Here is a 20,497-nt window from a genome sequence, read left to right on the forward strand (position 1 = left end):
CAGCTATGACACAAACCCTATCATATGTGGATGATGATATTGTAGCAACTCAAAATAAAGATAGTGTCTTACAATTAATACAACTAAAATATTTCACAAGTGTGAGCAAAACAGAGCAGTTGCCTTTGTTGTTCTAGGGCATACACTTCTGCTCCTGCAGTAAGGTCAGAATTCTCTTTTTTCATCTTGTCTCCTTGCTACCATAATTACCTGACCCTCTAGTTTTTTTCACCAATGCATCCAAGTAAAGATTGGCTCTGCTCCAGTTCCTAAGATAACTGTGTTTAAGTCAGTTTTTCAGTGATTTTTCTGCTTCTCATTTGTCCAAAAAGGCTTCATGTGGTCTCTCTTTCATATCTAGGATTATAAGTGATCAAATATAAAGGATTTTCAAGTTTAAGACAAAATCACATACACATATATTTTATTCTCTCACATACATTATATTCCATTCCTTTTTAATGATGATTCTTTAATGTTTCACTTAAAATTCATTGACATATTTTGATCGGCATTATGATGGCTAATTTTATATGTGAACTTGTATAGGTGGTGAAGCCCATGTTCCCTGGAATAGTAATGTTTTCCACCACGGTTGATAGTTTTATAGTAAAGTCTGTAAGCCTTGATACACATGTACTCAGCCAGTTATCCTAGATGGCTTCAAACACTGGAAATTTACTACAAGTACCCCTGAGTGATAAGGAGACTTGCCATTCTGACTTATTTTGCCCATCATGCTAGCTTGAGGACTTTTTCATATGCTCTTCTTAATGGTTTGGAGATAAGGGGTATGTTGTTTCTCTAAGAAGATATTTGCATAATCCCATCTCCTGATTCAAACTGCTGCCTGGAGCATCATTTCCATGACCAGAGACCTACATGTTGACTCTTTCCTGAATCATGTTTCACGTTCATCTTTTCCATGTTAGTAGTAGACCTCTCCTACCCAGATGTGTCACTATAGTTAGTTTCAAAATTTGAGTCATGCCTATATCACTACCTTGTCCCAGGTGGCAGGTACCATGTCAGGTCTTAACTACATTCCCATACTTCCCTGACCTATCCTCTGAGAAACAAGTTTAGAATCAAGCATAATGCTTTGTGGGTAAATCTAGAGAGCAGTATATATGTGTTTTTAGACTTTATTTTTTTTAAAAGAAGTTTTAAGTTCACAACAAAATTAAGAGGAAGGTACTGAGATTTCCCATTTACTCCTTGCCCCCGCACATGCATAGCTCTTCCCCTTATCACCAGCCCCTACCAGATAGTATATTTTTTTACCAAAGATGAGCCTACATTGACACATCATAATTATCCAAAGTCCATAGTTTGCATTACAGTTCACTCTTGGTGTTGTACATTTTATGGGTTTGAACAAATATATAATGACATGTATCTATTATTACAGTATCATACAGAGTATTTTCAGTGCCCTAAAAATCATCTGTACTCTGTCCATTCATCCCTCTACACACAATCCCTGGCAATCACTGATCTTTTTACTGTCTCCATAGTTTTACTTTCTTTAGAATGTCATAGAAATTGAAATGATATAGTATGTAGCCTTTCCAATTGGCTTCATATTCTTAAGTTTCCTTCATGTCTTCATGGCTTGATAGCTCATTTTGTTTTACTGCTTAATAATATTCCCTTGTATGGATGTATCATTGTTTATCCATTCACCCACTGAAGGGCCTCTTGATTCCTTCTAAGTTTTGGCAATTATAAATAAAGCTACTATAAACAAACATGTGGGGGTTTAGGTGTGGACATACATTTTCAAGCTCTTTGAGTAAATTACTCAATTACTGGATTATATAGTAAGAGTATGTTTAGCTTGTAAGAAAGTGCCATATTGTCTTCCAAAGTTTCATTTTCCATTCTGACCAGCAATGAATGAGAGAGTTCCTGTGGTTCCACATCCTTTCCAGTGTTTGATGTTGTCAACATTTCTGATTTTGGCTATTCTGATGGGGATAGCTGTATACTTTCTGATAAGTATGTTTTATAAGTCATGTTACACATTTGGCATTATAAGGCATGTACACATTGTACACATTGAGCATGTAGTAAACTAAAGGCTTTTTTTTGACACATTGGCTTTATGATGTGTTTTTATAATTTATATTTGTATTTTAACTAAACACATTTGCTGTGGCTATGTTTTGGCCAAGAGTTCCCACCCCTCAAGAAGTTTTCTTTACCTGCACTTCTACTTATCCCTCCTAGCAGGGCCCACACCTGGAGAAAGAATACAATACTTGGACTTAGACTCGAGTTACATGTTTGCCACTGTGAGCTGTGAGCCTTCAAGAAGTTACTTCTCTGTTAATTGGGTTTTCTTTTATGTAAAAGAGGACTAATCCCACAAACTCCACAGGGCCTGTATCAAGGGTCTTATGAGACAACATATTGATAACACTGAACAGAATCCCTACTTAATGACCATAAAAAGAATAATGAACCAACAAAGTTTTAACAATCAAAATAGCCTGTTTCCAAAAGTACACAATCCTACAAAATATGCATTATTCTCTTGATTATATATATATAACTTTATGCTTCAGAATGAAGGGGACCATAATAGGCCACCCCAAATCATACCACTTTTGCATAGGATTAATTTGAGCTGAAAGTAACTGAGAAACAGCAGACATAGGAAAAGCTCTCGAGCCTCTCCTAAATGCCTAAAAATAGGGCATTAATTTCCATTTCGTAAAGGAATTTTCCATTTATAAAGGTGTCCTCTGCTCCTGTTTCAGGAAAAGAAGAATGAGCAGAGGACAACTTTCATCTCCTGGGAAGATACAATCTGCATGATGAACTTAACTGAACTACCCTATTTATCATCAATCTACTATTACCATCTACTTCCTACAGCTTCTTCCTTTTCTACAGTTTGTTCAACTGGTATATATTTCTCTGGGTCAATGGCCTCTTTGGGTTTTCAATCACTTTATTTATTTATTTATTTATTTATTTATTTATTTATTTATTTAATTTATGAAGCTCCTGTATGCAGATGTAATAAATCATTTTCTCCTATTAATCTGTCTTTCACAAGTTTGATTCATGGAGCCCACCACTGAACCAAAGACGGATAAGAGTGCTTTCAGTTTCCTATAGTCACTAGGACTTGTTCTTTGCTTTATGAGCTGTGTGGTTTCTGTTTCCTTCCCAGTATCCAGGCTCTCTCCTTGGACTTCAGTGCTTGCCTTTAACTACTCAACCACTGTTATCCAGAAAATTCCTGTGCTTTTCAGAATAAATAGCAGGCCTTGTCCACTCTGGATTTCTTCCCCCATTAGTCTGGACTTAGTTAGGTACCCTTCATCTAGTATTAGAACACAAGGTTACTAATTTCTGCAAGGAGGGAAAAGAGTTGGGAACGGGTGCCAAAGTGGTCTCAGAAAGAAGATTTCAGGGCCGTAAAACCATAGATTAGATACCTTATTTTTATGAAAGTCTGGTCTTATTTTGAGTCTTCTTATGACTTCTCTAATAAACACTAAGTTTACAGTATCAACATTTCCCATATTTTTGATTCTTAATGTACTTTATAGCACTCATTATTGAGAATCCTACATGAAACCTGTCTGTAATAAACAGATATAGGTGTGTCTGTAAGAAATATGAACCTGACTCTTTCTCCACCCTGCCTTGTCATCATTCAGAGGTTTTGATCAATTCTGCATAAATGGCTTTGTCTTTTCCTCATGTATATCTTTTTTTCTTTTGTTAAGAGTATACAGTGTGCCTACTCAGCCTTTGAAGATTAAGAATTATTTTCTTAAGTGAGCATTAATGAAAGGAGAATGCATCATTCTTCATCAGCCGATGGGCTGAAAATTGCTGATGGCAAATGTGGTTAATAAAAACATATTAAATGGAAGGAATGAATTTGGCAGTTAAGTGAATGATTCTTAGTGGAAGGGAGGACTTATTTGTTGGATGATTGGAGAAATTAACATTTATCATACACAGACTGGCATTAGAAATGAACTCAAAGAGAGCTGCTTTTTTTATCCCCCTTCATTATACTTATAGATGGAGAACAAACATATCACCTGGGAAACAGCTAACTCAAATCTCATTTTTTGTCATTGTTGTAGCTATTTGTTTCAAAATGTTTTCCCCAGGAGAGCCAGCAATCCCTCCCTACCCTGAACTATCAAGTTGCAGACTACAAGTTTTCAATGGCAGCCAATCTGGAGAGTTGCATATATCTACCCCTAGACAGCTGCATTATGGAACTAAAAGAACTGCATCTAAATTCATGAGCCGATAAAAAGTAATCTGGCTAAAGTCTTTTTTTATACCAGAATATACAATGATAATCACACCCCCTTGAATTACAAATGTTCCATAACCATTCAAACTGGTACTGAGTTACTGACATTATTTGAAGTAATGACATAATAAAACACATTTTAAAAGACAAACCCATAATTTACTTACTTCTCGCTTAAAAAATGTTTCAGAAGTCTTTTGAGATCATAATTGATAGAATACCATGATTTCATAGACCATCAAAGACTTGAATAGGTTTTAATAAACCAGAATTAAAGTAGCTCTAGCTTGCTTGCTAGCTATATTTATTCTCTACCTTCTTCTAGCCTTTTTAACAATCTGAAATTACAGCTAAAAATTAATTAAAATGTATAGTGACCTGAAGCTTTTTTAATTAACTATGTTTTTTTTCTAGAGGCAATTCAATAAATCACAAATATCTCTATTCTATATTTAAAGTATTTTTTTAGAGTAACATTGTAGAGGGTACCTAGTCTAGACAAATTAAGCATCACAGTACACAGAAGCATGCATTCAATAAATTGGAATGCAAGAGAGTTGACAAAATGCATTTATAATTCCTCTTATGTCGTATTTTCATAGTTAGAAATTCAAACTTCAGTGTTAAATCATCTTTGGAAATGGTAAGTTATGATTTTGTATCACTTGCCAAAGATTGTTTGGGGAATCTTTCAATGGCTATGTCGATTTCACCCTCAGGTTGAGATAGTTAATTCTGTTTAAATATACTTAATAATTGTGATTTCCAGGGATTTATTTTATAGTTTTGAGCTGATAATTTAATTTCAAACATTTATTTTCTGTCATTTCAAATAAACCCAACTGAGCAAAATTATCTTCACAAAGTTTTTAATCTTTGAAGCATAGATACGGTTGTAGTAATATGAGTCATGTTCATGCAGTGGAAGGTAAGCACTTGCCATAGATGAACCTCCAAATTAAAACCAATGATGTTAGGGGCGCCTGGGTGGTGCAGTCGGTTAAGCGTCCGACTTCAGCCAGGTCGAGATCTTGCGGTCCGGGAGTTCGAGCCCCTCGTCAGGCTCTGGGCTGATGGCTCAGAGCCTGGAGCCTGTTTCCGATTCTGTGTCTCCCTCGCTCTCTGCCCCTCCCCCGTTCATGCTCTGTCTCTCTCTGTCCCAAAAATTAAAAAAAAAAAAAAAAGTTGAAAAAAAAAAAAACCAATGGTGTTAGAACTCCAGAATCAAAGATAAGTCATTAAAAAATAATAGATATATATGAACAAAATAAATATATTGGGAAAGGCAGCAGGTCTTTTGAGCACGGACAATTCACATATGAAAGACCAAATTTCTGCTTAAGCTCTTCTTTGAGTAGTGCCAAAGGAATAACTAACACTTAAGAATGCTCAAAGGCACCTGGTTAAATATGCCCTTAGAGAGGAAGGAAATGGGAATCAAGATAAAGAAACAAGGAGTAAGGAATTTAGAGCCAAAATGAAATGAATGAAATATGAACTTAATGGGGAGCAAGAAAACAGGCAAGATATAGCACAGACCTCAGAAGGGGCAACTATCAATGGCGTCATTTACTTTAAGGAAGATAAGCTTTCAACTTCCAAGGATTATATATTAACTTCCTTCCCAAGGATTATATGTTCTATGGACTGGACAAAGACCATTTGAAAGAGCCAAGCAGAAAACTGACCCTTTTCACCTAAGTAAGTAATTAGAAAAGATTAATTTCAGCCATAAAGTAGTAGACCATTTACTCTAGATTTCTTTGAGGAATACCACTTTACCAAGAATATTTAAGCATTACTTACCATAAGTAATGTAAGTAATATAACTGAAGAATAGAGGCCTCTAAGATCTAACCAAAACTGGAAGGCATAGGTATATATACTAGGAAGAGGTGTTAGAGACAAACCAGTCCAACTCTCCCATTTTACAAATAGAGTACTTGAATCTCAGCCAGTGAAGTGTGTCTCAATATCAGAGATAGGACTAGAAGTCATTTGGGTCACTAACAATCATGGACTTTACAAATAACATCACACTCAAGTTTTCATACCATAATGCAACTGCCTTCTTGTGCAAGCTTTCTCCCTATAAATAAATCATAAAATTTGTGAATTTCTTAAGCACCTGTTTCTTATTTATTTTGCATTCATCATAGCTAGTAGTGAGTAAAGTGATGGGCATACAATGGAATTATTAATTTCATTTCTGTTAATGATTCAAAGGAAGATAGAGGACACCAAGAGATAGGTGAAAACAGACCTAGGATGTACTGAGCAGGAAACAAAACACCAATTGAGAAAGAATAAGGAGAATAAATGTGCTCGTTAAATATAAACATCAGTCTCTGGTCTAGTGTCCCAATGTTCCAAGCAGAGGTTTTTTTTTTGTTGTTGTTGTTTGTTTGTTTGTTTTTGTTTTGTTTTTTTTTTTAAATCAACCACATTGATTTTAAACCAAACACTTTTCATCACAACCTTCTACCTTCCAACCCACCTTCTAGCTCTATATTTATCAATTGGAACATGTTCTTACATTGCAATTGTTTTTCTTCATGCGGGAGTAGAAGTTTGTAGGTCTCCCTGATCTCCTTTTGCTGGCATGAACACATGGGCTCTAAGGAGACTGTCCCTGAGAGACAGAAGCAATAGTTAAGAGCACAGGCTTAGGAATCTGAATCTGCCTGCAAAGCATAGCTTGTAGCAAGCTTGCTGTGCACTCTGGGACATGTTACTTTAAACCCAGTGCTTCAGATCTGTCACCTATAAAATGGGCATAATAACGGTGCTTACCTCATAGAACTGTTGTGCAAAATAAGCAATTTAATACTGATGAAGCTCACAATACATTGTGAGCCTTCAACAAACGTTAGCTGTTATCTTCCAAGAACTCTTAAAATCTTCTGGCCCTCTAATGGCAACATTAATCCCTGAAAGCTTAGATTTACAAAATAGCTTTTCTATACTCGATAATTTAAAATATATTATAAATAAATTTATATAATAAATTACATAAATATTTAAATTATATGTAAATGTATAATTACATATAATAAATTATTATAGTTTTATAATTTATAATCATAATTTTCAAAAATTTAATCAATTGAAAAGGCAAACTCATATATCTTCCAATATCTTGGTCCACTTATCAAGAGAGAGAAAGAGCAGAAATCATTTAATCAAATACTTTTGCTTTTATGTATTCATTTGTTTTTGCCAGATGAAGGAACAATTCCAAGGACATTCAGGACTTGGTTAAAACCACCTAGTGGATCAGTGGCAGTGCTTCCTCCCATAATATACAGTTTCTTCTCGTGATCATAGTAAATTGTTGAATCCAGTATCCAGTCTTATTCAACAAGAGGGATCAAGTAAAGCAAAATTCACAAATCAAGCCAAAATCAGGTCTCTAGATTTTTAGGAGTTACAGATATTAAGTTTTAATTTTATGGTACTCATATAGGTGAGTTCTGGCTAACAAGTGCATTGACATGCTATAGATATTTCAGACTTTACCACGGACTTCCCTTTATAAAGAATCATAATATTTCTTGTATAGGAATTTTGCATGTGGAATACAGAAAATAAGAATTCTTTACACGTAAGCAGAAAACATTGGGTAGGGATAAATTGAAACTCCAACTCAATCCTACACAGATTGAGAGTTCTGTGGAATATAGATCTGGCATGCACAGACTCCAGAAAACCTTACAGGGCAGGAGGCAGGGTTTTTTTTCCCCCCTACAAATAGAGGTATTCCCAAATATATCCATTTTTATTTTTATTTTATTTTATTTTTTATATGAAATTCATTGTCAAATTGGTTTCCATACAACACCCAAATATATCCATTTTTATACACAATTTTGGGCTCCTAAGATAAAATAGAATGTTATACAGAAAAAGACTAATGAGAAAGGCCAGAGTCAAACTTTGAAATTTATTATTTCTCAATTTCCATTGAAATGCCAGATTCCAGGGTTCTGTATTGGAGATATTTATATTTTTGTGTATAAAGCTTAACAGACGCTTAATAGTTATTTACTCTGTACACAGAACTTGCAGAATATAGAGGAGGAAAGGAGTTTAGGTCAGTGGGCAAAGCACTGTGCAAATAGTCAGGAAATCTGAATTGTTGTCCTGGGACTACTAGAATTAACTCAATAAATGACGTTGGCAACAATTTCACAGCTTCTCTGGGCTTCAGTTTCTCACTCTAGAAATTGAGGAGGTTGGATTACTAATGCCCATTTCAACTCTAATATGTTATGAAAGTTATAGTGGATGGAGCACACTGTAAGAGCAGTGTATTTCAAGCTAGGAACTCTATTTCGGGCCTTCTAACCAAATTATTGTTTGACCTTAAATCAGTTATTTCACTTCTACCAGACTCTCTCCTTCTCAATTATAAAATGAGCTACTGGACTGTTTGATCTCTAAAGTTTCTTGTAAGTGTAAAAAATCTATGATTCAATTCATGACCCTGTCCTCAAGGAGCATTCTATCCAGTTAAGGAGACAAGATATGTACATAAAAAGGTCAACAGCAATATCAGCCAAAAATAGAACAGATGTCACAAGGCAATGGATGCCTTAATGCCAAATAAATGGGGTAGATAGTGAGTAAGATAAATGTGAGTGAGGTAGGAGAGATCATTCTAGGTTGGAACAGTAAGACAGTTATTCATAGAGGAGTCAATCTAGCAGATCCTTAAGGGGTAGATTAGGTCCACGACAGGCAAAAGCTGATGTGGGGCTGGGCGTTACAGTGAGCAGAAGACTAAAGGTAAAAAAGTACATACTGAGAGTGGAAACAAAAAGACAATGGGGTGTCAAAAAGGGAATGGTAATGTGGCCAAGGTAGTTTTGAAATTGGTGCTTTAGAAGGAATCATCTCAAAGTAATATGCAGGATGAATATTTCTTTTCACTTCTTGATTAAACAATTATCTATTGAGTAACTATAAGAAACTGGATTTTGCGTGAGACTGGATATAAAAGGTGGAAGTCAGAACTTCACTTGTCAGTATTATTGATGACACCTCTAATGTGCTTCATGCATTATTTCTTCAAAATATTTAAAATTAATTTTACCACAAGGATTATTCAATCCAAATATAATTTCCAGACAATTTCAGACCAATACAAATGACAGACTTTTTGAAGCTGGAGAAGTCTGCCTTTTGAAGCAAACTGCACTAGGAATTTAAATGCAAGTATTTGTATGACAAACCCTGTATGACAGCCCTGAGGTTTATGGTTGTGACTTCAGAGCCCTTGGACCTGAAGCTTTACATAACAGGGAATGGTATACAGCAGGGTTTTATAATGTTGGTAGAAAATCACAGTGCCTGCACTTGATTTCTTGAAAACAGTTTCTCAAACCCCATCTGGGAAGAGTGCAACATATTCTTTGAATGCCATATGCTGAAACAAGGTTGTAGCTTGGGCAGATGCTTCATAAGATAAAAGCCTTTTATTCACTCCTCTCAGATAATTTGTCTAATACATCTCTGGCTCCAAACCAGGTCCTTGATTCAATAACCAATCTCAATCAGAGATATCAAAAGTTTCCCCTTGCCCTAGAGTATAAATTGAACTTTCAACCTCAGAAGCTGTCCACTCTGTTAACAATGTATTCAAATTGCAAGCAAGCATTTAATGAATGCTGAGTTTCAGAGCAACAGCATGAAGACTGGGAGAGCCTTAGGAGTTGCTGAAATGAAAGGGCTCTTCTCTTAATTTCAGATATCAGAAGACTTGAACAGAACATGGCATCTTAGCCATCTGAGCTTTTTAAATGTGACATTGGCAGACATACAATGCTCAGCTCTGTGGTACCTGAATAATTGAGGCTTTGAAACATCAAAGTGATGATACCTTCAAACGCTCAAGTAGCTTTATTTGAAAGATTCTTCTCACAAAAGAAGACTAACTCTGCCATTTGAGATCAATGCATTTCTCTGAAACACAGTGTACCCACTTTATATTGAAATAAACTTGTTCGCCACATATTGACTAGCTGTGTCCCATGTGCAGAAGATATTTGATTAAATACATTTATTTGTGATAACATAATACCCAGCAGAATTAAGAATGACTTGGGGGGGCATGATAAAAACATAACTTCTTTTCCAAGCTGTGAACTTTCTCAGATCTTATGTTATTCAAGAAGTCAGAATGAGAATTGGAGGATGATCAAGTTCACATCAACTATTATATATTCAACAAAAACAACAACAGTAAGAACAGCATGATTCTATTTATTCACTTTTTCAATGATATTTTGTGAGAAATAAAGAAAAACAAGATGAAGCAGGTGTTGCTCAAACTGAGCTTGGACTCTATTAAGGGATGTTAGAAAGTACATAGAACACATCACCCGGCATAGTAGTTTTCCTAAGTAGCTGGGTTACAGTGATGGATGGGGTAGCTACTTGGTTCCATAAGCGCCACAAAGAAACCCCACAGATAAGGGCATCGGATAGGCTTCCCAGGAAGTAAAATCAAAGCTGCAGTGCAAGGATGAGAAAAAACTAGCTAGTCAAAGAGAAAAGGGATAATTAGGTGGTGGCCCAGTAAGACTTACAATCTTATGAGAATGCGCAGAGTTGGTAGAGAGATGAAACACTGAGCCATAAAATATCAGAAGGGTTAGGCCCTCTATTTCAAAGACCTGAAGCTAGAGATGGGGCTGGAGAAGAAAGGAAGGGTACATCAGAAATGGTTTTGTATACCATGATTAAAATTTATACTGAGTGGATCATTATAGTGTTTTAATCAAGGACATCAAGGAAGGAACTGTTTCCCTGTATTTTTAAAATGGGGGACCCTAGGACATGTAAATGCTTGTGTTTAGAATTTGGCAAAGAGGGAGAAAGAAAACCTGTAGAAAATAGTGGGAGTACTGGATGAACCCAGATGTGAAAGAAGAGAGAAGGCAGAAGTGGAGGTAAGAAAGTAGGGAAAGGAGGAAATCCATCTGAAAGTGTTTTCTCCAGAGCAAAGGCCTCAAATGCACAGCTGTTCATTAATTCCTTCTGCAAATATTCTTCACATTCACCATGTGTTGAGCTCTATCCTAAGTGCTGAGAATACAGCAGTTAACAAAGCACACAAACTGGCCTCCCTCTTGGAGTTTTTTTTTCTAGTTACACTCAAATGTAGATGGTCAAAACCTTTGTGGACATATTGCAGAGAGACAAGGTCATATCTTTTCAACGCGAACAATGGTAATTTTTACAATGAACTCTTGGGAGAACACTTCTACTACAATTATCCAACATACAGGATACCCGAAGGATTTGGAAGAAGTCTCACTGCTTGCTCCACACAACAGTTAAAACCCATTTTCATTTTGTGAGTTAGTATATGGACAAATATGTATCAGCGCAAATATCTAACAAATGCTTTGATAAACTTCAGAAAGTTGTACCGAGAAAACTGAACATTCAAACAATATTTTGCATATTTCACAGGCACCTTGAAGCTAATGATGAGACTCCAAGGGGCCTATTGATCCCAAGTTAAGAATTCTAGACCTATTGCATGGTTGCTGTTTTTGGAAGTAGCAAAGAAAAAGATAAACTAATTACAACAGGATCAGATGTAAGCAAGAATGGATAACAGAGAATGTGAGAAATGAAAAATGCAATAACAGAATTCAAATCTATTGCCAACATAATAGAGCACATTTTCATCTAAATAACTCAAGGTATTGCAAATTCATCATTCCCTATTCCTTCTTTAGGAACATAGCCAGTTTCTCTTTTCGGTTCCCTAATTGTTTTGATTAGCACAATGATAAGCTGCTCAGGTCTTACTGTTACAGGGAGACTTCTTGATGTTGAAGATACACTTTCTTAGACTGCAGCAACACAATGAAATCCTGAATTGATGAGAGCATGTTTCCAACATAGTAAACACACAAACTAAAATTGCAAATAATGGTTTTCTTCTCAATGCAAAGATCATTTTCATCAGTGTTTAAAAATAAAAATATTAAAGACAGAAGAAGTTATAGTTCACCTTGAATTTCAACTCTCCAGCACAGAGATGTTTATACTGTTTTCTTAATTCTAATCTAAATCACAATTCAGCTGTTCATAAAAATAAAGTTTTATTCACACAGGTCATCTAACTTCTTTATAGTTTTTCATTCATGAATCTAATCTCTTCTTATGCCTCCACAGTTTGCTAATAATTGTTGCTCTGAAATAACTCTTGCTTCCCTTTGTTTTTTTTTCAATTTCTGTCACCAATACTTTGGTTCAATTAAAATATGGTCTCATTCACAGAAGACTGAGTGAAATTAGTCAGAGAAAGACAAAAATCATATGACTTCACTCATATGAGGACTTTAAGAGACAAAACAGATGAACATAAGGGAAGGGAAACAAAAATAATATAAAAACAGGGAGGGGGACAAAACAAAAGACACTCATAAATATGGAGAACAAACTGAGGGTTGCTGGAGGGGTTGTGGGAGGAAGGATGGGCTAAATGGGTAAGGGGCATTAAGGAATCTACTGAAATCATTGCTTCACTATATACTAATTTGGATGTAAATTTTAAAAAATAAAAAATAAAGTTAAATAAAAAAAAATATGGTCTCATTCACAGAAGACTGAAATAGGGCCCTAATTTCCCTTTTCAGTCAGCTTACCCATTGAAACTAACCTTCCTATAGTACTGAAGAGATTAATTCTGTGTGTGTGTGTGTGTGTGTGTGTGTGTGTACATATGTTTTTATTCTCTTGGTTAAGTATGTGGGAGTGGAACTGCTAGATAACATGGTAAATGTATGTTTGACTATATAAGAACCTGTTAAACAATTTTTATGCTCCCTATAGCATTATGGGAGAGTTCCAGTTGCTCTATATCACAATGAACATGCATTATTGTCAGTCTTACTAGTGTTTGGTGGTATCTTACTGTGACCTTAATTGGCATTTCCCTGAAATTATGTTGCACATTTTTCATATGCTTATTAGTCCTTTTGTGACATATCTGTTCACATCTCTTCTTTTTTATTAAAGAGTAATTGACACACAATATTATGTAAGTCTCAGGTATACAATGCAGTGATTCCATTATATGCATTACAAAATTATCATCTTGATAGGTCTGTTACCATCTGTTACCAAAGTTACTGCAATGTTATTGACTACATTCCCTATGCTGTGTATTACATCCCCATGTCGTATTTACTTTATAACTAGAAGGTTGTACCTTCACTATTTCATCCATCACACCCATCCCCCACTCCTCTGGAAATCATCAGTTTGTTCTCTGTGTCTATGAGTCTATTTCTGTTTTGTTTGTTTGTATTGTTTTTTAGATTCCAAATAGAAGTGAAGTCATATGGTATTTATCTTTCTCTGTCTGACTTATTTCATTTAGCATAATACCCTCTAGGTTCATCCAGGCAAGATTTAATTCATTTTTGTGGCTTAATAATATCCCATTGTATATATATATGCCAACTTTTTAGATTCTTTTTGTCAAAAAATATGAATGCTGCCAAATAACTGGCCCTTCACTATCATTCCAGAGCAACTCTTTAAGCCTCTTTTACTTCTAATCAAAATTGACCCTCTGAATAAGATTGCATGCACCTATTTATTTACATTTCTACAAGAGACAGAGCTCTCCTACTCCAATTATAAGAATAACTGCTTACAATGTACTTCCTCCACCTCCCATACAAACATATGCAGGTTTCACCGACACATACTTGTCATTTCTGCTTTCTAAAACATCAAAATTTACCTTTTCCATGAGCCCTCCTTGAGTTGTACCAGCTGAAACAACTCCTCTATTCCTAAGCCATTTATTAAATACTACCTTGCCTTGAGATACAGAAAACAAGTGACTATCTTTATATATTATTGCAATTTTCAATCTATAATTTTTATATGTTGCATGTTTCACTGACAGAATGTTCTTATATATATGCTTCTTGCGGCCCTTTCACCTTCCATGTGAATATGCTGATGATAATTCAGACTACTACAAAGCAATCATCAGGCTAGATGCTAGGTCTCTGGCAAGCTTTCTCAAGAAATAAGAGCGTATCAGATTACTCTGGCCCTTTAGACTCCAATTCTTCCCCACTGGGTTTTAAGAGCTGAGTTCAAAGAACTTTTCTTGTTGACCTACAGTAATAATGGAAGCACAGAAGCTTTCTGTTCTTTACTATAGAGTCCTACTCCAAGGATGCTATTGGCAAACAGATGGAATACCAGTAGATATGCCAAGAGTGGAATGGGTTGTAATTATAACACCAGTGTGCTATTACATACTGTCTAGATAAACTGACTGTTCTTTTCATTGTGGTGGTAAATTGGATGGTAAGACTTTTTTTCTTTCTTCTTTTGGTAATAACTGTTCCCAAATACACATTATATTATAGTTCATGGGATAAGCAGTGACATTAATCAACAGTTTCATTTAACTGGGATGAAAACTATTCACTTAAAGGATTGGCTTTGGAATACTAGAGGTTACGGACCACATTAAGTCACATTTGGTGACTTACTGTATCTTTAGGGTTGGGTGATTTTGTCATTATAGTATTTTACTTCCATTAATGGCAAGCTGAAAATGATATTATGTCAGTATTATTTTAAAATTAGAAAGATCTCTGAATAAATATTTTACTAACTACGTCTAAAAGTTAAAACTGATGTAAAACAACTTGTATGCCTTGTGGACAACTTTTTTAAATAAATTGAATTTCAACAATTACAAATGTTTGTGTTTTCTTTCTTCTAGTAACTCTTTTCTCCTAAACAGGATCAAACCTGAAGTGGAAAAGAAGTATTAAATTCAGCCATTTTTGATAGACATGTGAAATCCAGAATATTTTTCTCTGTAACATTTTAAGACTCCACACTGTCTAACTTGAATATGAGTTAACTGTGTAGTCATGTATGGCCTTTCTTTTATGGATGTCAAGGGTGTAGTGTTGAATGATGTCAAGGTCAGATTGAAGATGTGGATATCATGGGAAGGCTGGCTGCACAGTAAAACCCTAATATGGGAGACCTCACTGTAAGCAAAATTTACAAAAGACCTGTCCAAGAAAATGTCACTGAAGGGAACAGGGTTTAGGCAACAGCACATTTTCTTAAAGGATAAGTACTTGTGCGTCTGTTTGGAGTTCTGACCCCTACTTTTTAAATTCGAAATGGGTCATAGAACCACCACCAAAAACAACATTCTCAACAATCAATTCATTAAATTCCTAACTGAATGGAACTCTTTCTTTCCTTCTTTCTTCCTTTCTGCCTTCCTTCCCTCCCTCCCTTCTTCCTCTTTCCTTCCTCCCTCCCTCCCTTCCTTCCTGTCTCTCTCTTTCCCTTTCTTTCTTTCTTTCTTTCTTTCTTTCTTTCTTTCTTTCTTTCTTTCTTTCTTTCTTTCTCTTTCTTTCTTCTTTCTTTTTCTCTCTCTTCCTCCCTCCCTCCTTCCCTTCCTTTCTCTCTCATCCCCCCCCTCACTATTTCTTTCTCCTTTATATACAGATTAGTCCATATGGTAGAGATGGGGGAATTGAAAAGGTGTCAAAGATATGTCCCTCTGTGTTTTTTCCAAGCTTTCATTTACTCATTTAGATTCTCTTTATAAACTTTGGAAGACATATCAGGAAGAATGCATTAGGGAACCTGAAGTACACAAAAGTGCCCTCTCCCAGATACCTCCAAACACAGTTCAAAAGCAGAATCTGGAAGAGCAAGAGTTAAGTTAAACATATCTGCATAGTGGAATCTTTGTCTTTATGCATTTGAGAATTAAGTTTTTCTCTGGAAGCATTAGTTTCTGTAGGTAAGGAGAAACTTTCAGGAAAAAAATTGTGTAAGGCATCTAATATCCCAGTAACTATGATCTTTCATGGTCTCCTTTTGTGAGGGAGATGAAACTGACTGATATGATCACTGTCTGCTTTTCCTCAGTGGGGGTTCACCAAGGACCTGTGTTGAAGGCTTGTGTCTATGAGAATGGACTGAAAGATGCATTTACCAATAAGCAGCTATACGTCTCCTTGCTTAGAACCACTTGGAGTTTTTTGGCTATAATTTTTTAAAATATTAAGGAAAAAAACCTTCCTTTTAGATATTAAAGAATAGTTAAAACTGGCCAACAAAAATAATATTTCATTACATGTTTCCGTTTGAGATAATAAAAGAGCCAGAACCTCCCTTCCACCTCCATCCTCTCCCCACCAATTCTGTTGATTCCTCCGGTCCTTGCAGAGGCTCAGTTACATCAAGACAACTACTAAGTCATATTCCTGAGTAAGTAAGCAGTGTTAATCTTGGGGGCCCTGGGTCTGAGTCTGTTAAGACACTTAAAGCATACTACCATCATGGCAAAGGCCAAAGAAGTGTGGGTATTAGCTAGGTATCATTTGGTGGCACATTTGAGAAAGAATAAAAGATGACTGCAACACTGTGACCAATCAATATTGTTTAAGCATCCTGAAATTTACATTTAACTGCATTTTAAAAAGCATGTGATACTATCTTGCCCACAGAGACTAGGCATTCCTGATCTAGACTGAGGCTTACATATTACCTATCCACTGGGAGTAAACTCAGTTCATCTTGAAGCTGTGCTCCACACATTGAGTACCCATTATTTTTATCAGACAATACTGATATGGAAAAACGCAAAGAGAATATTAGACAACAAACAAAATTCCTGAGACCATCACCAGGGAATGATTAGAATGTTTCATGGGAGATGCTGTTTTTTAAATGTCACTTTTATTTGAAATTGGAGGAAATGGTACTTCAGCTCAATCTTATGGTAATTGTTAATTCAATCACTGCAAATAGCAATCTGAAGATACATCTTACCTGAAATTATTATATTTTCCTCTAGCAGAAGTAACAGCCTCCACCTTTGTGTTTCCATAGTATTGATTTGCTAACTTTCTCATGGTATATATAAAAATATTACCTTGCTGTAGTTATTTTCTATTTGATGGCATAGGCCATTCCCTGTTTTTATTATTCTCCACTGTGAATAACTTTAAACATAATTACATGTTAACATTTTGTTGCATGTAGTTGAACTGCACTAGACTAGGTTTTCCCACCTCAAAGTGAGGTGGAGACATAAAGACTAAGATATATGCTAACATTTCATCTTAGGCAATAAATCTTCCCACAGAAGATGTACACCTAGGTTTGCTAAGAAATATTTTCACCTATTTGGCTGGGAAGATGTGATGGTGGTCAGTGGAAAAAAAATCTTAATCTAGAGTGGAGTGCTGTCTACCATGCGTTCAGCAGATGTCCAGCCAGTGTGCTTTCTTACAATTAAAAGAAGACAGAAAGAGGCAAGATTTCAAATGGGGGAAAAAAAAAAGCTTCTGTGGGGAAACTGAACTGGGCTGTTTAGCAGACAGATAGGATAATTATGCCATAATCTAATAAAGGAAGCAGTTGAAGTCATCTATGGGAATTTGTTAACCAGAACAGGCTGGGCAGAAAGAGAGGCTGGGCTATTCTGTCAAGTTTTGAGACCAAGTGAGGATAAAGTGAGATATAAGAAGATCTGGAAGCCAGTGGCTTCCAGGTGAGCTGCTACTGCTAATCAGTTGAATGTCATTTAGGAAAATTATATACTTTTCATAGGCTTATGAAAAGTTAACTTGTTCGTATATAGATGGCTTCCAAAATCACTTTTAGCTTTAAAATTATTTGAGTCTATAACAAAGGCAAGATATTTTCTATATCCTTTAAAATTCATTCTGAGAAATAGTACAATCTCAGATAAGTCAATTAGATGAGTTTCTGGGAGAAAAAAATTATTTCTGGGGACTAATTTGCAAGTCATACTTTATAAGAAAATGAAAGTTATGCATCATAATGTGTTTCCCTTTTTTATTTTATTTTCTAGAACTTAGAAATTAGATTAGATGTTAGAAATTGTATAGCCACATGAAGCTTCCAGTAACAGTAGGAACCACTTCTCAAGAGCTTTCTTTTGCTTCTGGAGATAGGATTTTTGTATTCCAGGTATATATATTTTTCATTTTCTATTTTGTTTAGCGGTAAAATGTCTCAATTCTTATTAAAAATGCATAAATATAAGTAAATTAATTGTTAGCATTTAATAATTGGTTACAGGAAAAGAATGAATAGAAAATACTGTCACATATCTAACGTTGATTTCTACAACTTTTCTATAGTCTGCCATTATTCATTGAGATGCATTGTCTAACGTACTAACAAAGTTATGCTTTTGTACAGGATCTTAAATCCACTATCTAACTCACGACCATTTATCTCCAAGACACCATGTGTTAAGTCAAAGCTCTAAATCTACAATGCCATGCATCACCTGATGGTAACTTCTTAGAAGTGTAGGGTTCAAAACATAAGACAAACAATCTTCAGATGAGCATTTTGTAAATTTAAGTCATTTTGAAAATGGGAAAATTTGGTATTTGCTACAGCCCCAGGTGCTTGGAAGCAGCCTTTCTTGCATATGATAGTATTCTACACTATAGCTCTATTTGGTTATTTGGTTAAGAATTGAAGTTAGCATGTGCAACAGGGACTAAGAGTCCCTGTTGCAGGTTCTTTTGCTGGATGTATATCTTTTTCTTTTCTTAATTGGGCAATTTGGCTTACAACCTACAAAGAGATTCTACTCATTTAGCAACTATTCTTTTACTTGGAAATGGCTACCTTCTTTGGCATATGCCTGAATTGAAGAAACTGCATGCTAAGAAGATTATTTTGCTGGATTAGAATTTTTATTTCATTCCTAATGACTTCCTGTCAGAATTTTGGGTTATTTTAAATACCATGATATTTATAAAATTGTATTTCTGGCCCATTTGCCATTTTGATCATTTTGTTATACAATGCATAAGTTATTTTTTAAGCTAACTTTCTTAGAAAATATTATTTTAATGAAATTATTTTAATTTCTTAGAAAATATTATTTAATAATTTATTCAATATATTTTCCCCTAAGTGATATGTGTGCACATATATAGGCAACTGGATTTATTAAACACCTAATAATTGGTCTTATTGGGTATGGCACAGGAACCAATGTTATAACGCTAAACATGTAAGATGAAATGAACATGGCTACATTAGGGACAAGGTCAGATTAAATTTATCATTTCATATACTTAGCATAGATTTTTTAATGATAAAATTATAGTAGAACTTACCTAATTTTCACAAGTAAAACAGAAATGCCAGAATCAGAAGCATGCTTTTCCAGTCTGCAGTGAGAAGGGAAGCCTCTAAGTCTAGGATTTTTAACCTTAGTAGGACTTTTAAAACTCAACTCACAGGCAGTGCATTTGGCCTTAAAAATGTCAGGTGACTGATTAGTACAAAGGTTTTGAAAAACCAGTAAAACTGGTGGACTAATCAAATCAATCAAAAGGGTGATTGGGAATTCCCAAAATGGCTTATCTAACTATAATCTTACTTTCTAAATTTCAATTTCACCTACAAAAAGGCAAAACCATAAGAAATGTACTAATTGAAATTATTGGACAATCTGAAATGCCCAAATACATATATATGGGCATATATACATACATATATATATACACGTATATGTATATATATATATATGTATGTATATATGTATATATACACATTTCTATGCATCCAGAGAAGATAAGCAGATCTGCATCAGATGAAGGGGAACTCCGGGATATAACATGTGTTGGAAATGGTGCGATGTAGGTATCAAAGTAATCTACAATAAAATCCTCCTGAGAAGTATTTCTCAATATTATATATATATATATATATATATATATATATACACACATATATATGTGTGTATATGTGTATATATGTGTATATATATATATATATATATATATATATATATATATATGGTTCCTCTCCCCAAATAGAAGAGTGCCCACTAAAATAAAAACTTTCTTTTCCATCCTGTTAATTTCAAGAACATTCATTGGATTTTCAGGTTTCTCATATTTAAGGGAGATCTGCAAAAAAGAAACAGAAGGTGCTCATTTTCAACACAGTTGATATTATTGATTAGCTGATAGTGAGTCCTGAGGCATTATTTTCTTTGTGCAAAATAAGCATAAAAATACTACAAGCAATTAATTGCCTGCTTTTCGTATCATGCTTTGCAATGGCCTATCAGCCTTTTATTAATATTAATGAGGAGAATTAGCACGGAAGATC

At 35.0% G+C, this 20,497-nt stretch overlaps 1 long non-coding RNA gene across 3 annotated transcripts in view; it reads right to left on the bottom strand.

The window, feature by feature from the left end:
• Positions 1-20,497, bottom strand: part of LOC123381405 — a 382,216-nt gene that overhangs the window by 5,707 nt on the left and 356,012 nt on the right. For all 3 annotated transcript variants that reach the window (XR_006588315.1, XR_006588314.1, XR_006588313.1), the window contains exons 3-4: positions 6,831-6,926; positions 211-357 (exon numbers count right to left, since the gene is read on the bottom strand). This is a non-coding gene — a long non-coding RNA (uncharacterized LOC123381405). The remainder of the gene's footprint in view (positions 1-210; positions 358-6,830; positions 6,927-20,497) is intronic.

Source organism: Felis catus, chromosome D3, assembly GCF_018350175.1.
Source record: "Felis catus isolate Fca126 chromosome D3, F.catus_Fca126_mat1.0, whole genome shotgun sequence".
In the NCBI taxonomy this organism is placed as follows: Eukaryota; Metazoa; Chordata; class Mammalia; order Carnivora; family Felidae; genus Felis; species Felis catus.